A 21,048-nucleotide genomic window follows, 5' to 3' on the forward strand; every position below is an offset into this window, starting at 1 on the left:
CCACTGGTGAGATAACACTAACATATACATTAGAGTAGCTAACATAAAAAAATCTGATAATACCAAGTGTTGTCAAGGATGTGGAACAACTGGAAATCTCACGAATTGTAGGGACAATATGAACTGGTACAACCATGTTAGGAAGGAATTTATCAGCTTCTCATAGAGTTAAACATAAACTTATCACATGACTTAGCTATTCACCTCTAGACATTTACCTCAAAGAATTAAAAATTTCTGTTCTCTTAAAGATTTTTCATGCATGGTTATAGCAGCTTTATTCATAACAATCAAGAACTAGAAATTATCTAAACATTCATTAATGTATGAATGGATGGTCAGTCTTCCAACACTATAAAAAAATACCTGAGATAATTAACTTATAAAGATAAAAAGATTATTTTGGCTCATAGTTTTGGAGGTTCCAATTCATGATTGGTTGACCCTATTCTTTAGGTCTGCAGTGAGTCAGCACATCATGGTAGGAATTCATGGTGGAGCAAAACCCCTCACCTCATGGCCAGAAAGGAAAAGCTAGTGAGTAATGGACTGGTCTCACAATCGCCTTTAAGGGCAAGCTTCTAATGACCACGGGAGCTTCCACACAATCCCATCTCTCAAGATTCTATCACCTCTGAATAGCACCACCTTGAGAACCAATACTTTAACACATGGGTCTTTGAGGGACATTTAATATCCAAACTATAGCAATCAATAAACAAACTGTCTTATGCCCATACAAGGGAATACTACTTAGCAATAGAAAGCACACACTACTTATGTCTGCAATAATATACATGAAACTCAAAGACATTATGCTGAGTGAAAGAAGCCAGACATAGAATAGTGCATATTGCATGATTTCATTAATTTGAAATGCTAGAAGAGGCAAAAGTAATCTATAGTGGCAAAAAGAAGCCAGGTGTGCCTGGGGATGTAGCTCAGTTGGTAGAGTGTTTGCCTTGCATGCATGTGGCCCTGGGTTCAATCCCCAGCACCACAAAAAAAAAGAGAGAGAGAAGCCAGCTGTGATGATGCACACCTGTAATCCCAGCAGTCTGGGAGCCTGAGGCAGGGAGATTATAAATTCAAAGCCAGCCTCAAGAATTTAGTGAGGCCCTAAGTAACTTAGAGAGAGACTGTCTCTAAATAAAGTATAAAAAAGTGGTAGGTTTGTGGCTCAGTGGTTAAATATCCCTGGGTTCAATCCGTGGTGCCAAAAAAAAAAAAAAAAAAAAAAAAATTTTTTTTCTAGTGATGCTAGAAGCCAGGTTTAGGAGTGGGGCTGTTGACTACAAATGGGCATGCAGGTGCATTGTATTACATGCAAAGCATACCCCAATAAAGCTGATTTTTATAACTACAAAGAAAGTTCAGAGAAACCTCTAATACATATCCACGTACCTATCAGTAAGCATTAACAAATGTAAATATTTTGTTATTTGTTTTATCTTTTTCCATATGGATGAAATAAAACATTACAGGTAAAAGTAACATCTACTTTTCTAGACTTATTCTCCACCCTTTTCCACAGGCTTCATTCATAAAGTTTGTGTATCTTTTTTGTTTACAAATATTCTTTTTTTTCTAAACATCTATTTCTTTCTTTTTTTTTTTTTTTTTACTTTTAATTTTTGTAGTTGTAGATGGACAGAATGGCATTATTTTGTTTGTTTATTTTTATGTGGTGCTAAGGGTCCAACCTAGTGCCTCACACATACTACGCAAGCATTCTGCTGCTGAGTTACAGCCTCAGCCCTAAAACATGCATTCTTAAAAATACATAACAATGAATCCCACTATTATGTATAATTATAATACACCAATAAAATTTTTTTAAAAAACTGCATTTGGCTGGGGGTTTAGCTCAGTGGTAGAGTGTTTTCCCAATATATATGAGGTCATGAGTGTAATCCCTAGTATGTCAAAACAAAACAAAAAACAAACAAACAAAAAATGTATTCAGAGACATCTTAATTTTATTTGACAAGGATATCAAAGCTTAACAAGAGCAAATGCACAGGACATAGTTAAACAATGAGTCAGTTGGCAGCATAGCCAGTAATGATGTTCTGACTTCTGCTCCTTCCCCAGGGCTATGTCACCCAACTTGTGTTTGAGGAGTTGCTAATGTAATTTATGTAATTATGAGGGTGTTTATATTGCTCTTTATTCTCAGTTTCAAACATGACTGCAATTTGGCACAAATGGGAACTTAGTGTGTTATGAAGTTTCTACAAGAGCTCAGAACTCCCTGCTTGTAAATATTTTTTTTTTTTTTTTTTTTTTGCATCAGGGATTGCACTCAGGGGCATTCGACCACTGAGCCACGTTCCCAGCCCTATTTTGCATTTTATTTAGAGATAGGATCTCATTGAGTTGCTTAGTGACTCACTTTTGCTGAGGCTGGCTTAAACTTGCGATCCTCCTGCTTCAGCCTCCTGAGCCACTGGGATTACAGGCGTGCACTACGCACCCAGCCCCTGCTTGTAAACTTTCAAATCTAAGATTAATGTGATTTTAAACAATAGAACTCTTTGATATCAGTGATATCTTTAATTATAATTAAGATGGAATATATATATTTATATATTTTCTTCTAATTTTGCCATTTAGATTACTATTTTCAAGGTAGTTAACACCATGGAAGCCAAATCAGCTGCCTGAATATATATATATATATATATATATATATATATATATATATATATATATTACATATATATGTATGTATATATACACACATACATATATACATATAGACACACATATATGTACATGTATGCATATAAAATATATACACACGTGTATATGTATGTATATGTATGACAATCACAGGAAATGATCTGACATTCCTTATTCTTTTGGTTTGCTATGTTTTATTGTCCATTTTCTATATTATTCCCTTTTTTTTTCTTCAGTTCTAATGTTTTTACACACACACACCACACAATTTTTTTTTTTTTTTTTTCTGGTGCTGGGGATCAATCCTAGGGCCTGGAACATGATAAACAAACACTCTACCTGTTAGCACAAAAAGACTGGGTGGGAAGCAAACTTCACCGATCAGCTCAGCTCTTTTATTCAGGAACAAAATTTCATGCAGGAATGAGGTAAGCAGGAACAGTGTGATGTGCCTCTGAGGGCCCCACTTTCCTGGTGGAAAATGAGCCACTGGCTAAAGGAGGAGTTTGGGCTTATTTAGGTTATACTAAGGTGTTTCAGTGAGCATGTCAGTTTGGGTACTCTGGAATTTGGGTTTTTGGGTTGGAGGTTGTTGGGCAGCACCTGGAGAGGATTTATCTTGGAAAAGATCAATGTTTCCCAGAGATTATCATTTTAGATTTGATAAAACACTTTCTCCCCACCTGTGGCCAGTATCTGAAAAGGATTTATCTTTAAAGAGATGAAAGCTATCAATGTATGACTTTATTTTTCACTCCCTTTTCCTAGGTCTATCTTGGGGTTTTTCATTTTCTATAGCTAAAACTATCATTAAGCTACATTCCCAGCCTAATGTTTACATCTTGAAAGCTGATAGATATTGGAGGAAAAACTAAGAGTTTAGGTTAGTTTTAAGTGTTTTTGTAATGATGAAACTGTTAATTTCCCTTTAAAAAATTTTTAAAAACTCAAAGATAGGTCTTTCAAATTTTGGTTTTCACTAGCAGAATAATAAATATATTTTCCCCTCAAAACAGTAATTGTTTCTGAATGGGAAAAATACAATTATTTCTCTTTTTTTTACAGGAGAAGCAACAAAATCCAATTATAAAATCAAATTTAAATTCACAATGATATGTAGACTGTTTTGATTTGAAAACTGCACCTTTGTTGGTCACTTTAGATACATCTCAAATTCTCATTGGCTATTGCTTTGCATATCATAATGGAGGTTAAGTCTTGTATCATCATGTCAGTAACATTGTAGTGTCACTGAGGCCACACTGGATTATGAATGTTACTCACCCAAATGTTTCCTTCATGTCAACATCTGATAATTGCTGAGATGACTGCATCAGACAAGCTGTGCCACAAGGAACTGTTGCGTCACTGGTGACTAGCATGGGGGAAGGGTGGAAAGACATGTTTTTTTGGTGCTGCAGAAGATGGACTCCACTTTCCTATTCAGAAGTCTGACACCATAAAAAATGGAGAGAATAGTAGTTCTTAAGATCCCTTGATTTTTGGACAGCTAATTAGAAGACCATGTATAAAGACTGGTAACTGAAGTATGGTCAGGGAGGGAGGCCTGAAAAATCTGCTTTGGAATGCTGACATCTAGGTAAGAGGGAAATGTGAAGTCATCCATGGACATGGGACTTAGGGGAGTGCCCCTCAGCTCAGGGAGGGTGGCAATATCCTTGTTAGCTAAGAAGATGTGAGTGTTTTGAAGAAATAATGTGGTTTGTTTCATCAGTATAGGAGCATTAGCAATTGCCAGTAGTAACTTGGGAATGGGATCAAAGTGACAGAGAACAAGGTGAGGTGTAAGAAAATAAGATTCTTGGGCTGAGGATGTGGCTCAAGCAGTAGCGTGCTTGCCTGGCATGCGTGGGGCCCGGGTTCGATCCTCAGTACCACATACAAAGATGTTGTGTCCACCGAGAACTAAAAAATAAAATATTAAAATTTCTCTCTCTCTCTCTCTCTAAAAAAAAAAAAAGATTCTTTTAAAGCTGTTTTAGCACCAGGGACTTTTTCCTTTATAGACTAAAACAGACTCATAAAGAGGAAGGAATGTAGGAAAGCTTTTAGATTTTTTTTTTCTTTCTTTCTTGGGGTGCTGGGAATTGAACCCTGGGCCTTGTGCATAAGAGGCAAGCACTCTACCAACTGAGGTATATCCCCAGCCCAAACTTTGAGATCTTGAAGAATCTGTTTTGTGTGTCTTTTTTTTTTTCTATAGCTCTTTCATTTTTAGTAGACCCTTCTTAAGCCTGAAAATCTTGTTCTTCTTTGCTCTATGTGAGTTGGAATAATGGGTCAAATTTATAATCCTCAAATGCCTGCATTTTGTTTCTGATGGGTTGAGGAAGTGTGAAATTGTTTTCCTTAATTTAATCTTGAAGCTTTGTCTTTACCTGGAACAGGGAAATCATTATTGCTATGTCTTTCACAAATTATGTAAACTTTATTTATTTATTTATTTTTAATATTTATTTACTAGTTTTCGGCGGACACAACATCTTTGTTTGTATGTGGTGCTGAGGATCAAACCCGGGCTGCACGCATGCCAGGCGAGCGCGCTACCACTTGAACCACATCCCCAGCCCAAATTATGTAAACTTATAAAAAAGATAACTTAATTTCCAATGTAAACTATCCTTAAAAGAGAATTAGTTCCCTTAAATTTAGTTCCTTTAATTTTATTTCTACTAATTTTACCTCTTCAAGCTTAAGAGAGTGGGCCTTAGATGGCATTAAGGCCATCTTAGTCATGCTTTGTGATTTTAGTAACTAGTTAATTACTTAAAATTTACATTCTAGGCTGAAGAGTTCTCTATTTTTTTTTTCTTTCCTTATATATCAGACTCCAGCTTATTGGATGTGAGTCCCATAAAACTATTTCCAGCATCCTTTGTTTTCCCTTATTGTGGTCCAATAGGAAGGACAATAAGCTGTGGGCACTGGCTTGCTCTAAGAGCTCATGGATTTCCTTCAACCGGTATCATGAGTTTTTAATAGTTAGACATTTATTTACCCTAAAGAGAGTGAAAATTCCTCCTACGACTGAATGTGAAGGAACTGTTTTTCATCTGCAAATCATCTCTTGTACTTCATTTTCTTACAGAATAGGTACCTATACCACTTCCTGATTTCAAAGAAGTTGAGCAGAATTTAAAGCTCACTTGTGGGAGGCAGAGGCAGGAGAATATAAGTTCAAGGTCAGTCTCAAAAACTTAGCAAGGCCCTAAGCAACTTAGTGAGACTCTGTTTCAAAAATTAAAAAGGACTGGGAAACAGCTTATATAGCTTATCTGGGTTCAATCCCCAGTATAAAACAAAAACTCACTTGTAGAAAATCACTTGTCATGAGTATGCTGTCATTAACGTAGAGGAAACACGTTTGTGTTTTTCTACTATGTCTTTCTACCATTCATCAAAAAACAATAAATTCACAGGCTACACCATTTTCATTAGTGGCAGTTCACTGAGTACTTGTGGGTCACCTTATTGTCATAAGCTGGAAAATCACAGGTTCTTTTATTCCAATCTTAATTTCTAATATCTATAACACTCAAATCATACATACTTCACAATGATATATAAACAGGACACAGAAAGGGTTAAAGCAGCTGCAAGTTTAAAAGATGCTGTGCCAAGAGCACAGGAAGAGAGAGATGAATGCAGTCAAAGGGTCATTGTAGGTGGTCAGATGAGGATATTAATGAACTAACCAGAGCAGAGTTGTGATAGCAGAGGGGCCAGAAGGACAGCAGTTTCAGTTTCAGAATGTCAGCTTGGAGAGGGCCAAGCATGGTCATCATAGGCAGGAGAACCCACACTTTGCTAAATATAGCATAGTGGGAACAGTACATCGGACCTTCATCTCTGTGGCGATTTACCTGGGCAAGACCCTTGATGAGAAACCAGGTGAATGGGGGTCAAGGTGCTGCGATACCCAGTCTTGGGGGTGGGGTGGGGCGTGCTCTCTTTTACTGGGTCTTGAGTGTGGAGTTCTCACCTGGAGAGGTTGAAAAGCTCCTGTGTCTGGGTGTTCCACATATGATGTGGGATGTCTGCATGTCCAGATACTCCTTAATTTAGTTTGGTAAGTTGGTACATTTATTTATGAATTTGTGCCTTATGATGGTGCCCGGCAGACGATAGTTGTTTACTTGTACAAATAAGGTGTGGAGTCATTCTACCTTGACACCTGCACTCAAACTGGAGTAACTTATGGCAAACTAGTGCTTTACAAAATGGAGTATCTCAAGGTTAGGCACATCCTAAAAACTGATGTTCTATACATCAAAGAGTAATTCAGAGCAGGACACCGCCTGCTCTCCACATCAAATGGCCACAGACAAATACTGTTTGAGCAGTTTCTGATTGACCATTACATAAAAAAACATTAAAAAAATCACTCTATGAATTTTAAGTACTAGTGGGTTCATAAATATATACTTAATAAGTACTAGGGCAAAAATCATATGTTAATAAAGTAATGAAAGGTAAACGCTACTGTTTGGGGCAAGAGTTGACTAACGCTTTCGGAATTCGGAAACCTTCACAAGCCGACGCCTAGGCTTACACTGCCCACTGGCACAAACACAGGCTCCAGCCTAAATCCCTAAATTGTGGCTTCTGCCCAAGAGGTGTATCGCGTAACCACAGAGACCGGGAAAAGCGTTTGAGAGCCGGGGTGGCCTCTTGCTCCTTACTCTGAACTGCTTCCCTTTTCCGTGAAAGGAAAAAATGAAGAGTTGTGTATACGCCGGCGGAGCGCTCTTCCTCGGTCCCTTGACGCCCAGCACTGTTTACTTTGAGTTCCTGACTGAACCACAACTCCCAAGATGCACTGAGGTTTTAGAGCAGTCAGAGGGGCAGCTTCCGGTTTGGGCCAGCGCGGCTGCGCACGGAGTATAGCCTTATTGGCTCGAACCTCCTCGTGCGATGCGCGTCAAGGCGACGTGCGGTCGTGGGGGCGGAGAGACGCGGCGGCGGCGGTCGCGGCGGCGCAAGCACGATCTCAGACGCGGTATCGCGGCGGCGGCAGTGGCGGTGGCTACACCGGGTCGGGCCCCCTCCCTCCTCCGCTCCCCCCTCCTTCCCCTTCCCCTCAGCGGTAGTTTGCGAGGAGTCCAAGACGTGCGGCGAGGCGGCGACGACCTCCGGTGAGGCTCTCTGGAGTGCGAGTGCCGTTTCCCGGCGCAGAGGGGGAGCTCCGTGTCTGGGAGGAGGTGAGGGCTGAGGGAGCAAGTGTGCCCGGAGCGGGCTGGAGGGTGCGCGCTGCTTCCCAGCCTTCAACTTGGACCCGGTAGTTGTGACCTCTGCCCTACACATCGTGCGATAGCTGGAGGGGCGACCGTGAGGGGCCTGGGTCTGCTCTCCTTGCAACTACTGTCACAGTTGCCCGGCGCCCACCTCCGGCTCGCCCCTCTGGGCAAAGGGTCATAAATCCCTTGCCCCCCTGAGCTGTCGTCGCCTTTGGATGCAGTTGCTCTTCTATACTGCCCGCTGAGAGAATGTGCTTGCTCTTCCTTCTTTTACGTGTCTTTTATCACTTCTAGGAATTTCTTTGGTGGCCGGCTTTGCATGGGTTCTGCTCCGCATTACTTTTACCCCGACTGGAGTAGGAAGATTTTCCTTACCTTTTCTTAGATGGCGCTTCAGATCGCCTGCTTGGGATAGTACCTTGGATCCTGTTCTCTCAAACTCCCTTTGGTTTATCTGTCAATGAAATTGAAATTGCTGACAATAGGATTACTAGTTAGTTTTTAGGGTCCTATTGAAAAAGTTTGAGTTGGAAACGGATTTTTTTTTCCCTTTTCTTCTTTTGGCTTTTAACCTTGATTTAAACTTTGAACTCCGGAGCTTGACAACTTCATGAGATAGTCCAACGGCGAATTTTGGTAAAAACATTACATGACCAACCGGGATTTTGTAGGGTACAGTGCTTCTTTGCAGGTTGTTGGGTCTGTCTGTCTTTTTTTAGTAGAATGATCTCTTGGTCTTTAAGTTTTTGGACTTTGGTTTTCTCAGCCTATTATCCCCGCTATAATCTTCCAAAAACGGACCTCCCCCCCTTCCTGAAGAAACTATTGAAGACGCCAAGAAATCTCTCATAATATTTAAAATTATTTGATCAGAAAATTTTTCCTAGTGAAATGTTAAAATAAATAACTTCAACTCAAAAACTTTGTTTATTTGAAAATACAGGGATTGAACTCAGGACCCTTGCACATGCTAAGAAAGTGTGCTCTACTTACCCGAGCAGTACCTCTGGCTATATTTTTTATTTAAAAAAAATTTTTTTTTGTAGTTGTAGATGGACAGAATGCTTTTATATATTTTTATGTAGTGCTAAGGATCGAACTTGTGCCTCACACATGCTAGCCAAGGGTTCTGCCACTGAGCTACAGCCTCAGCCCTCTATTTTTTATTTTGAGACCAAGAGTTTTGCAAAGTTTCTCTGGTTGGCCTGGGACTTGTGATCCTCCAGCCTCAGACTCCCAAATAGCTACGATTCTCCGCGCTCCAAGCTTCATTTTTTTTGAGGGGAGATTTTAAACCTTGTCATTTCTTAAGTTCTAAATGTCCTTTTGTATCTAAGGCCACCTTAATTTGTCCTTTCACCACTCTTTCACTCTCACACTCAGAAGATGTTTTCATTCTTTTTTACAAATTTGTCAGAGTGCTGATAGTGATGTTCTGTAAAGTCAAATTATTTTATCAGGAGTTGAGACTTTCATAGTGGTGGCAACTGGTGGTGAATTGAGAAGTTTGAAAAAAATTTCAAAGTAAATATGAAAGGCCTCTTTGTTTTAGTTTCTACTTGTTACTGCTTAACCACAAGTATATAGTTCTATCTAGACTTTTGGCTACTTAGTAGCAGATTTCATTTTCTTCCTGGGTACTAGGAATGAGAGTAGGATTTCCAGAATTTAAAGAGATTTTTGGGCCCTAGGCTCATTGTATGAATTAATACATTAATTCCATTAATAGTATTGAACCCAGGGGCACTCTACCATTGAGTGACATCCCCAGCCCTTTTTATTTTTTTATTTTAAGACAAGTCTTGCTCAGTTGCCCAGAGTGGTCTCTAACTGTGATCCTCATACTTCAGCCTCCCAAGTTGCTGGGAATATTTTATTTATTTCAGAGGAAGGTCAGTTTTATATCTTGCAAGGTAATTCCTTTGTGCTGTCTTTTGTTGTAAATAAGTTTTTGGTTTTTTTCCCCAAAGAACTAACCCTTATCTAGTAGTTTTAGATATTTTTGTGGTTGTGGCAGCGATCAATATAGCCTATAAGGCCCAAAATTCTTACTATCTAGCCTTTAGTAGAAAAAATTTGTCAAACTGAAAATGATGCTTATTCAGCACAGAAAATTAAAATAAGCCAGGAGTATAAAGGAGGAAGTAAAAATTATTCAGAGGATTTTGGTGAGTGTGATTATCCTTACAGAGTCTCTTGTGATTTTTATGTAAATGGGCTCATTGTTAAATGTTGGTTTGTAATGTGCTTTCTTAAAAAAAAAAATCTTAAGATTATTTCTGTTTGGCTTTTGATTGCTTTTATATTTTCAGCACTGAAGATTTTGCTAGAAAGGAGCTTCATGAATCAAATTTTCCTCATCTGTTTTACCAATCAGGATATAAAAAGACTACTCAGGGATAAAACGCTTGCTCCTGATGATAATGATTAACATTTGTTGAGCACTTATTACGTACCAGTTTTCTACCATTTTGCATGTACTGTCATTTAATTTCCCCAAAAGCTTTGTGAGGACATACTATTATTCCTATTATACAGGATAGGAAACTGTATAATAGGAATGAAGAATTTAAGTAAGTGCCAAAGTTTATTAGCTAGGTAAATCATGGAGCTGAAATTTGAGTCCATGTAGTCTGATTCAGAATCCAAGCTCCTAATATGCTGCAGTGCTTCTCTTTATATTAATGCTCAATGTAGAAAGTTGAGACATTGCTGAGGGATATATTCTTTTCAGTATCATTCTTTGTAGGTGACCACTGGAAGCATATGTAGATTTTTCTAGCTTTTTGTCTGCATATATAATAGTTAACTTGCAAATCTATCTCCGTATGGGGAATTTAAAGGAATTGATATATTTTATTTTTTAGACAGGTTTTAGATTTACAGAAATTTGAGCTGATAGTATGGAAATTCCTATATTCCCCCTCCTATTTCCTGTATTCTTCACATTTTACATTACTGCAGCATATATATAGCTCAGTTGAATACCAATCTATTGTTATTAATTAGTCCACAGTTAATATCATGACTCACTTTGTGTTGCAGAATTTTTTTTTAAATGGGATTAAACTGGTCATTACTCAGCAGTGTGAGCTTTTTTTCTTCAAAATATAGTGTTTCCAGACTATTATTATTATTATTATCATTATTTTAAGGTACAGAGGATTGAACCCAGAACCTTGCACATGCCAGTCAAGCTCTCTACCACTGAGCTACATCACCAGCCCTTTATTTTATTTGAGACAGGGTCTTGCCAAGTTGTGTAGATGTGTGCCATTGTGCGTGGCTACTCCTGGGGGGTGGATATATGTGTGTGTGTGTGTGTGTGTGTGTGTATTTATTTTTTGGTACTGAGGTTTGAACCCAGAAGGTCTTCACCACTGAACTATATCCTCAACCGTTTTTATTTTGAGACATGATCTCCCTGAGTTGCTCAGTTGCTGAGGCTGGCTTTGAACTTGTGATCCTCCTGCTTCAGCTTCCCAAGTTGCTGGGATTATAGGCTACCATGCGTAGCTTCCTCCTGGATTTTTATTTCTTTCAGTTTTTTTTGGTGTGTGTGGGGGGTACTGGGAACTGAAGTCAGGAACACTCGACCACTGAGCCACATCCCCAGCCCTATTTTGTATTTTATTTAGAGACAGGGTCTCATTGAGTTGCTTAGTGCCTCGCTGTTGCTGAGGCTGGCTCTGAAAAATGTCATAGTGCCAGCTGTTTTTCTTCAAAGGGATGTGCTTTTTTTTGTACTGGGAATTAAACCCAGGGGCTCTTAACCACTGAGTCATATCCCCAGCCTTTTTTAATTTTTTAATGTTTAAGATTTTTTGGGGGGGGCGGTATTGGGGACTGAACTCTGGGGAACTCGCCCGCTGAGCCACATCCCCAGCCTTATTTTGTATTTTATTTGTTGCTTAGTGCCTCACTTTTGCTGAGGCTGGCTTTGAACTAGCAATCTGCTCCTGCCTCAGCCTCCTGAGCCACTGAGATTATAGGTGTGGGTCACTGTGCCTGTCATGTTTAAAAATTTAAAAAAAATTTTTTTTTAATTGTAGTTGGACAGAATACCTTAATTTATATATGTATGTAAGTATGTATGTGTGGTACTGAGGATCAAACTCAGGGCCTCACACGTGCTAGGCGAGCACTCTGATGCTGAGTCACAACCTCAGCCCATGTTTTAAAATTTTGAGACAGGGTCTCACTAGGTTGCTGGGGTGGGCCTTGAACTTGCAATCCCCCTGCCTTAGCCTTGCAAGTCACTCCGGTTTAAAAGTGTGTGCCACCATGCCCAACGGGATACTTATCTTTTGACCAAACATCTTGGCGATTCTATATCATCATTAAGGAACCTGTTTTTTTTGGGGGGTGGGGAGGAGGAAAGGGGGCTATTTTCTGAATTTGGAAAATGGATTCATTTGGTATTCTTACTTAAATTCTTTTTGATTCATCATTCCAGCCATTTTGTTTGCTAGTCTTTATCATACCTTTATTTTGTTTTTTGTTTTTTTAATCGATGCCAGGGATTAAACCCAATGTGTCATACATGCTAGCCACAACCCCGGTCTTACCTAGTCTTTAATTTTTTGTCAGACTTTGGCTTTAAAGAAATCATTTATTTGAGACAAGGTCTTAATATGTTGCTCAGACTGGCTTCAGACTTCTGGGATCAATTAACCCTTCTGCCTCAGCTTCCCAAGTAGCTTGAATTACAGGTGTATGCCCCAGATTTTGGCTTTATTATGATGACCGTAGGTTCCAAAAAGTAATTTGGTCTTCATCATTATCTTTTCAATATATTTCCATTTTTGGACTTTGCCTGGGGTCAGCAGTGAATTTTTTCCTTAGTTGGGCCATGTAGATTTTCTGAAAGTCATCCTGCAGCTTTGATGCTCTGCTTATGGACATGCTGTTCAACTTCTTGGAGATTTCTTGCTGTTCTTCATTGAAACAGTGGTGCACTTTAACTCATTTACTGTCGGCCTCTTCCCTGAGGCTAGTGTTTCCCCATCCATCCTTATTATTTTTGGCATTCTCCTCTTTCACAACTTTCATTCATGGAATGTAATCTTTAGTATCTAATTCTCCATATTCTTGCACTTTTGATTTTATTGAGGCCTCTTTGGGTTTACCCTGAAATTTCTTTGCAACATCTGAGGATTTGGAATAATGGAGTCAAAGTTCCATCAGTTATCATCACTTTCTTATCTTTGTGTTTTTTATTGGACCTGGTCATAAGGAAGCTGTTCCAGTCATGGCTAGAGGACACTGAGCTATCTTTTTTACAGCATTGGTTCTTACTGTTATGACCTCCCCAGAATGGTTGGTTATAGTCATAAGCAATGACTGAAGGATCTCTGAGACTACTGGGTGATAAGATTCTTGTTTAGCAAACAGAAAGATTCTTCTTCTTTTTTTTTTTTTTTTTTTGGTGTGCTTGCAGAAACTTTTGCCCAAAGGCATAAAAGCCAGAAAACTCATGAATTTCTACCAACTTGGAGATAAGATTCTCTAGCATTGTCTTCATTTCCTATTTTGCCAGGTGTGGCTCATGCCTGTAATCCCAGCCACTCCAAGGCTGAGACAGGAGGATCAAAGCCAGCCTCAGCAACAGCTAAGTGCTAAGCAACTCAGTGAGACCCTGTCTCTAAATAAAATATAATATAGGGCTGGGGATGTGGCTCAGTGGTCAAGTTTCCTTGAGTTCAATCCCTAGTACCGCCCCCCCCCCCCCAAAAAAAATCCTATTTCTCTTCTAGCTGCTTCAGTGTCTTGTATAAAACGTTGGGGAACATGAATCAAGCAAATAGCTGAAAGTTTCCAAGTGAACAGGAGAAAGCTAACACCTGGGTTTGTTTTTTTTAATATTTTTTAGTGTTGATGGACCTTTATTTTATTCATTTTTTTATATGTGGTGCTGAGAATTGAACCCAGTGCCTCATACATGTGAGGCAAGCACTCCACCACTGAGCCACAACCCCAGCCCCTGTACCTGGGTTTTAATCTTTGTTTCTTTGACATTTTCTTCTTCTTTGGTATTGGGGATTGAACCCTGGGATACTTTACTACTGAGCTACTTCTGCGGCCTTTTAATTTTAATTTTCATAACAGTTTTGCTAAGTTGAGAGGCTGGCCTCGAACTTGTGATCCTCCTGACTTAGCCTCCCAAGTTCCTGGGATTAAAGGTGTATACCACCATGCCTGGCTTTTTTTTTTGGGGGGGGGCAGGTAACTGGGAATTGAACTCAGGGGCATTCGACCACTAAGCCATATCCCCAGCCCAGTCCTATTTTGTATTTTATTTAGAGACAGGGTCTCACTGAGTTGCTTAATGCCTCGCTGTTGCTGAGGCTGGCTTTGAATTTGCGATCCTCTTGCCTTAGCCTCACGATCTTCCTGCTGGGATTACAGGTGTGTCCCACTCATGTCTGGCTTTTAAAGGGTTTTTATTTTTGTTTTTTGGTATGGGAGATTGAAGCCAGGGGTACTCTACAAGGCTGGGGGCTCTGGAAAACTGAGGCAGGGCGAAGGCTCCTCTTTAAACCCAGATTTAAAAAAAAATTTAAAATTTATTCTTTTTAGTTATATATGACAGTAGAATTATTTTTATTTTATTTTAAGTTGGTCACAATACCTTTATTCTATTTATTTATTTTTATGTGGTGCTGAGGATCGAACCCAGTGCTTCCCACTTGCTAGGCGAGTGCTCTACCGCTGAGCCACATGCCAGCCCCAGTGGAAAATATATATATATGTGTAAATTTTTTTAGATGTTGATGGACCTTTATTTTATTCATTTATTTATAAGCGGTGCTGAGAATTGAACCCAGTGCCTCGCACATGCTAGGCAAGCGCTCTGCCACTGAATCCCAGCCCCAGCCCCCCAGTAGAATATATTTTGACATACATACCAAACCCTGATTCTTGTTGAGTCAAAAAAATTTCAGACACGTTGTTCAAGAGTTACAGGCATGAGTTTTTTAGAAGGAATAAGGAAGGAGAAAGGGGACACTTTTAAGGGAGAGAGTGTCCTCTCGGAGAGGAGAGACAATGCACACTCTACTGCCTCCAGTTTTATTGGGGGTTCCAGAGTCTTGCTCAGGTCCATCTGTTAACTTTTTTTTTTGGAAATTTTTTAGAACTTTATTTTATGTTCAAACAATTAGCATGTTCTCCTTCACTGGGTAATCCATTCGAGGAAGATCACTTAGTCCAACTTAATGAAGCCTGTATCCTTCGCGCTCTGATGGAAATACTGCCGGCACACGTTAAGGTCATATTTCCATTTGAACACACGCAGCAAGAGCGAGAACCCTGGCCAAATTTTTGCAGGTGGCTCCAGTAGAATTGTTGGTGACCCATCTTTCTTTCAAGGGTGTCGCCTTTTTTTTTTTTTTTTTTTAATAAGCTTTGGGGGTACTTATTTATTGGTAGAGGGGATTGAACCCAGGGGTACTTTACCACTGAGCTACATTCCCAGTGTTTTTAGTTTTTATTTTGAGACAGGGTCTTGGTAAGTGCTGAGCTGGTTTTGAACTTGGTATCCTCCTGTCTCAGCATTTGGAGTGCTGGGACTGTAGGTGTGCACCACTGTGCCGAGCTCACCTCTTGACTTTTGACTGACAGCAGGATGACATCAGTCTTTCAAGTCCACTCTGCCATGACCACTTTGGCCTATGCTGACCTGTTATATTTGGAACCTGTTCTTTCCGACTTTATGGTTGAGGGTAATTATCATTGTCTCACTGAGTTCTGAGATTTGGTCTTTGTAAAGATCACAAAGCCCTGGTCCTTCAAGGTGGCTTATGTTCTTATCAGCATTTCCAGCCTGCATTTCTCCTGCAGATAACAGGTAGTTTTCTGAAGAATGCAACATACTCTGTCTACTTAAGCAAAGTGGGGTTGCAGGTAAATCGCTTTTTAAAAGTGAAAGCATGTGGGGATCCGCACATTGGGATCAATTTATAGATTTATTCCTTTAATTTCATGTTTCCACCACTCATGTCTGTCTGTCCCTATTACTACTTCTGAGTAGTAGCCCATCCCTTTTTATTTAAAAATTTTTTGAGATAGGGTCTCACTGAGTTGCCCATTCAAGGATGACTTTGAATTTACGATTTTCCTACCTCAGTCATAAGAGTCACTGGGATTATAGGTGTATGCCACCACACACCCAGTTCTTTGGCAGTTTCGTACCTTTTCACAGTCTTTTGTGTTTGGCACCTCTCTTCTGTATGGTATATTGGCCTAGTGGTTCTCTTCCTGTTGTTAGCCTTTATCTTCAGAGTATTATTATTTTTTTCTCCCAGTACTGGACATTAAATCCAGGGGCATTCTAACATCCCCAGGCCTTTTTATGTGACAGTGTCTTGTTAAGTTGCCCAGGCTGGCCTTGAACTTGTGATCCTCCTGCTTCAACCTTCTCAGTGGCTAGGGTTACAGGGATGTGCCACAAAGTCCAGCTCCTCAGATTCTGAGCTTGTGTTCTGTTTGTTTCTTTTTCATTTTGTCCTAGGAAGAATATCAAGTCACAACCAATATCTTGGTGACCTTATAGAAACATGCAGTTGAGTTAACATAAGACAGTTTTGGCATATCCCAGATGTGCTTTCTGTAGAGGTCAGATATCTCATACAAAGATATCTTAGTTGCACAGTTGCATTATTGTCTCTTGACATGATGTACATGAAATTACGATATTTTATGATATCTTCTTTGTTCTTGTATTTTGCACTTATATATTTTCCCTTATCTTGGGGATCTGATATATTCTTAGTGATGAAGCTTATGGCAAGAGAAGTTCAGAGAGGAGCTCTTGCAAGCTTGATGCATTGATGGGATTCTCATTTCTCTGTGAGATCATAGCTTTGCAAAATGTTATTAGAAGGTCTAGATTCAAGGCATGCCAATTGTAGGAGAGTAGATACTTCAGCTCTTTTTTTTTTTTTTTAAAGAGAGAGTGAGAGAGGAGAGAGAGAGAGAGAGAGAGAGAGAGAGAGAGAGAATTTTTTGATATTTATTTTTTAGTTATCGGCGGACACAACATCTTTGTTTGTACGTGGTGCTGAGAATCGAACCCGGGCCGCACGCATGCCAGGCCAGCGCGCTACCACTTGAGCCACATCCCCAGCCCCGATACTTGAGCTCTTGAGGAAAGTTATCTGAATGTTCTGGGCAGCAGTGACCAATCTGGGCTGTCAGTATCATCAGTTCTTTCAATTCTTTCCTGGGTTTATTTGGTTGTAATTTGAAAATCTTCATATTGGATTTGTAGTGAGTATTATATTGCTGTAGAAACACTTTAGCAAATCTAAAACAAACACTAAAGCAAATCTACTTTATTAGACTCTAACTGCTGAAGGTGGCAGGGTGGCGAGTTTTTGTTTCTGCTGGACATGTTGGTTGCCAATTGGCTGCTGGAGGTTGCTGGGTGGCTAGTTTTAGTTTTTGCTGGACTTGTTGGTTGCCAGCTGAATCTGCAGAGAGAGAACACTTCTCAGAAAACTCACACCTCTGACACTTGCCAACACTTTTCAGTTATGGCATGAGCTGTGCTTTTGGATGTGACCAGAAACAGTACTGGGGAGCTTGGCAGGTGGTCTCATCTTGGCTCATAGTAGTTGTGTTTTTATTTTATTTTTTATTTTTTTTTTAAAGAGAGAGAGAGAGATAATTTTTTTAATGTTTATTTTTTAGTTTTCGACAGACACAACATCTTTGTACGTGGTGCTGAGGATCGAATCCGGGCCGCACACATGAAAGGCGAGCGCGCTACCGCTTGAGCCACATCCCCAGCCCAGTAGTTGTGTTTTTAAAAATTAATATTCATGGGTAACTTTCCAGTTAGTAAATCTGCATAGATTCTTCTTTTCTTTTGTGTGTGTATGTATTTTCTTTTGGTGGTACTGAGAATGGAATAATTCAGGGCCTGTGTGTGCTAAGCATGTACTTTACCACTGAGCTACATCCCCAGCCCTTACTCTTATAGTTGGATTTTGTTGAATGGATGTGTTGTAATTTTTCTAGTGTTCTTATTGGATATCTAGATTGTTTAAATGTGTCATATATTGTCCTTATTCATTATAGATACAATTATTGCATGCTAATTTCCTCTTTATGGTCATTTTCTAATAGCCTATTTACTGGATCAAAATACACGTTCATCTTATATTACCAGATGGCCACCCAGAAAGGTCATAGCTGTGTACACTCTTAATAGAAATGTGGGTGATATCTAGTTTTTCCATGCCATTGCTAGTTTTTTTTTTTCTTTTAAAACCTGATAGGCAGTGAAAATTTGCATCATACTCTAACTGGGAGATAGGCCTTTTTCTTTTTTGTGATATTGGGGTTTGGACCCAAAGGGCATTCTCCCCCTGATCTATATCCTCAGCCCTTTTTAAAATTTTCGTTTTGAGACACATCTTGTTAAATTGCCCAGGCTGACCTCAAACTTGGATTTTCCTGCCTTAGCCTCAGTAGTGGCTGTAATTACAGGGGTGCACCATCATACCTGGCTTCCCCCCTCCACCCTAAATATAAGGGTTTGAACCCAGGGGTGCTTTACTGCTGACCTATACCCCCAGCCTTATTTTTTGAGATAGGATCTTGCTGAGTTGCTTGGGTCCTCACTAAGTTGTTCAGGCTGACCTTGAACTTGTGATTCTCCTTCCTGAGCCTCCTGAGTTTCTGGGATTTCAGGCATGCGCCACCAACTGAAGGGCTTTTAGATGAAGCTACTCCACCTTTTTGTGTTCACTTGGCTCTTGAAAGCACATAATGTCACCCCTGATAATAAAGAATTTGGGTGTCTGCCTACTAGACTAAACAGTCACATGCTACTAAATGATAGAGATGTGTTCTGAGATATGTGTCTTGAGGTGATTTGTTATCTGAACATCATAGAGTGTACTCACAAACCAAATGGTACAGGTCAATCACTTGACATGGCCTCTTGATGTAGTTAAGTGATTCAGTAAATACAAACTATATGAGGCTGCTGCTGGTGTAATATGGTATATTGTTTTACAGTAAAAATAAATAGGAATATATTCTAAAATGAGAAAAAGAACAGTAAATACATTAATGCAAGACCTCATGAGTACTAGGCAAACATTCTACCACTGAACTATACCCCCCCAGCCCTGTGCTTTAAACTGCATGTTGTGATTCAGGGGGTTTTGAAATCATTTTAGGGATTAAAATAGAAAAGATAAGTATCAGATTTATTGCAGACAATAAAGATAAATTGTGAAATTTTTATTTAACAGTACCTGCATTTATCTGTGCTTATTAAGTTTGAAATCAAATTCTCTAGAGTAAATTACCTGGAAGTGCAGTTATTGATTAGGCTGAAGGTTTTGGCAATTGTGGGAATTTTTAACTGTGTTGGTGGGGACAAGTGCATGGAGTACTGCATACGTGGCATACGTTACGGGCGCCTGAGTGACAAACCACTCCACAGTACTCCATGCACTTGTCCCTAAAGTGTTGGATATTGTTAGATTGCTTTCCAAATTCATATTATTTTGCATTAAAAAATGCACCAGAATATGAGATTTTCCAGAATCTTGTGATTCATGGCATGGTCAAATTTTTTTTAAATGTTTAAATCAGATGAGAGTGAATTGGTATTGCATTGTCTTAATTTTTATTTTTCTTGATTAATTATGAGATTGAGCAGTTTTCAAATGTGTGACTATTCAGTTTTCTGTTTTTTCAAATTGGATGCTCTTTTCATAGCCAGTTGGATTGTCCTTTTAAATTGATTTTAATTTATTACATATTCTGATAATATCTGTTAATTGAATTGTAGATATCTTCTTTTGTCTGTGGCTTATTAACTTTTTATGTGTGATTTACTTTGTTGAATGGAAATGATTATCAGATTTCTCACTTTTTCCTTATTGGTTTGTATCCTTTGTGTTTTATTTATTTATTTTTTTGTACCAGTATTGAACCCAGGGGTGCTTAACTACTGAGCTGCATACCCCACCCTTTTTATTTTTTATTTTGAGACAGTAGGTTGCTGAGACTGGCTTTGAATTTGGCAATCCTTTCTCTCTCAGCCTCCCAGGTTGCTGAGATTAGAGGTGTGTTTTATGTTTTGAGAGATCTTTTTCGTATTCCATTGTCACTGTTTCTGGCATATTTTTAAAAATATTTTTTATAGTTGTAGATGGACATCATACCTTTATTTTGTTTATTTATGTTATGTGGTCCTGAGGATCGAACCAGTGCTTCACACATGCAAGGCAAGCGCACTACCACTGAGCTATGACCCCAGCCCCTTTCCCAAATATATATATATTTTTTTAAAGGGAGAGAGAGAGAGAGAGAGAGAGAGAGAGAGAGAGAGAGAATTTTTATTTATTTAGTTTTCGGCAGACACAACATCTTTGTTTGTATGTGGTGCTGAGGATCAAACCCGGGCTGCACATGTAACAGGCAAGCGCTACCGCTTGAGCCACATCCCCAGCCCCCCTTTCCCATATTTTTAAAAGAAGTTTTAGAAATTTGTTTTTTATATTTAGGTCTTAAGTCTGCTTGAAAAAATTACCTTTGATATATAATGTGAGGTAGGGATCTAATCTGAATTTTTTTAAAAGAATATTTTATTAATTGTTGATGGACCTTATTTATATGTGGTGCTGAGAATTGAACCTAGTGCCTCACACATGGTAGGCAAGTGCTCTACCACTAAACCCCAGCCCCAGCCCCTCTAATCTGATTTTTTTGTGCATATCCAATTAGCCACAACATGTTAACAGAGTGTTTTAAAACTTTGAATTGTAATTCTTTTAAGCAGGACATGGTTTTTGTTCAGTACAATTAATAGCTTTTTTTGTTTTTTTTTAACCAGGCTGCTTCTTGTGTTCAAGTTTGTGACCTTTGGGTTAGAAAATGTGATTGGTGGATTACTTAATCCAGAAATAGAACCTAGAGGAATAAATAAATATAGAGCATGTTTTGTATATCTCCTCCAAATGTCATTTCTCTTAACTACTTTTTTAAAAAAAGAAATTGGTTTGCTAATAGTTTTGATGAGGAAACAAGATTGCTTGGTCATTGGTATTACTAGTTACTATTCATAGATCCTGGGAACTGG

General features: G+C 39.1%; 1 protein-coding gene, 1 non-coding gene and 3 pseudogenes across 3 annotated transcripts in view; 2 read left to right on the forward strand and 3 right to left on the reverse strand.

The window, feature by feature from the left end:
* Positions 1–929: 929 nt before the first annotated feature.
* On the forward strand, positions 930–1,003 carry Trnaa-ugc (transfer RNA alanine (anticodon UGC)). Its single transcript has one exon. It is a non-coding gene; the product is annotated as a tRNA-Ala (tRNA).
* Positions 1,004–7,659: 6,656 nt separating this feature from the next.
* Adipor2 (adiponectin receptor 2) overlaps positions 7,660–21,048 on the forward strand; it is an 83,412-nt gene continuing 70,023 nt past the window's right edge. Inside the window, exon 1 of one of the 2 annotated variants that reach the window (XM_076853981.1) lies at positions 7,660–7,907. The gene's annotated coding sequence lies outside the window, so the exon portion shown is untranslated. The remainder of the gene's footprint in view (positions 7,908–21,048) is intronic. The other variant, XM_076853980.1, reaches the window with a different exon arrangement.
* On the reverse strand, positions 12,732–13,467 carry LOC143398276 (protein SDA1 homolog pseudogene; annotated as a pseudogene).
* LOC143396615 (small ribosomal subunit protein uS14 pseudogene) lies at positions 15,148–15,302 on the reverse strand (annotated as a pseudogene).
* Positions 16,364–17,545, reverse strand: LOC143398277 (protein SDA1 homolog pseudogene; annotated as a pseudogene).

Source organism: Callospermophilus lateralis, chromosome 4, assembly GCF_048772815.1.
Source record: "Callospermophilus lateralis isolate mCalLat2 chromosome 4, mCalLat2.hap1, whole genome shotgun sequence".
Classification (NCBI taxonomy): Eukaryota; Metazoa; Chordata; class Mammalia; order Rodentia; family Sciuridae; genus Callospermophilus; species Callospermophilus lateralis.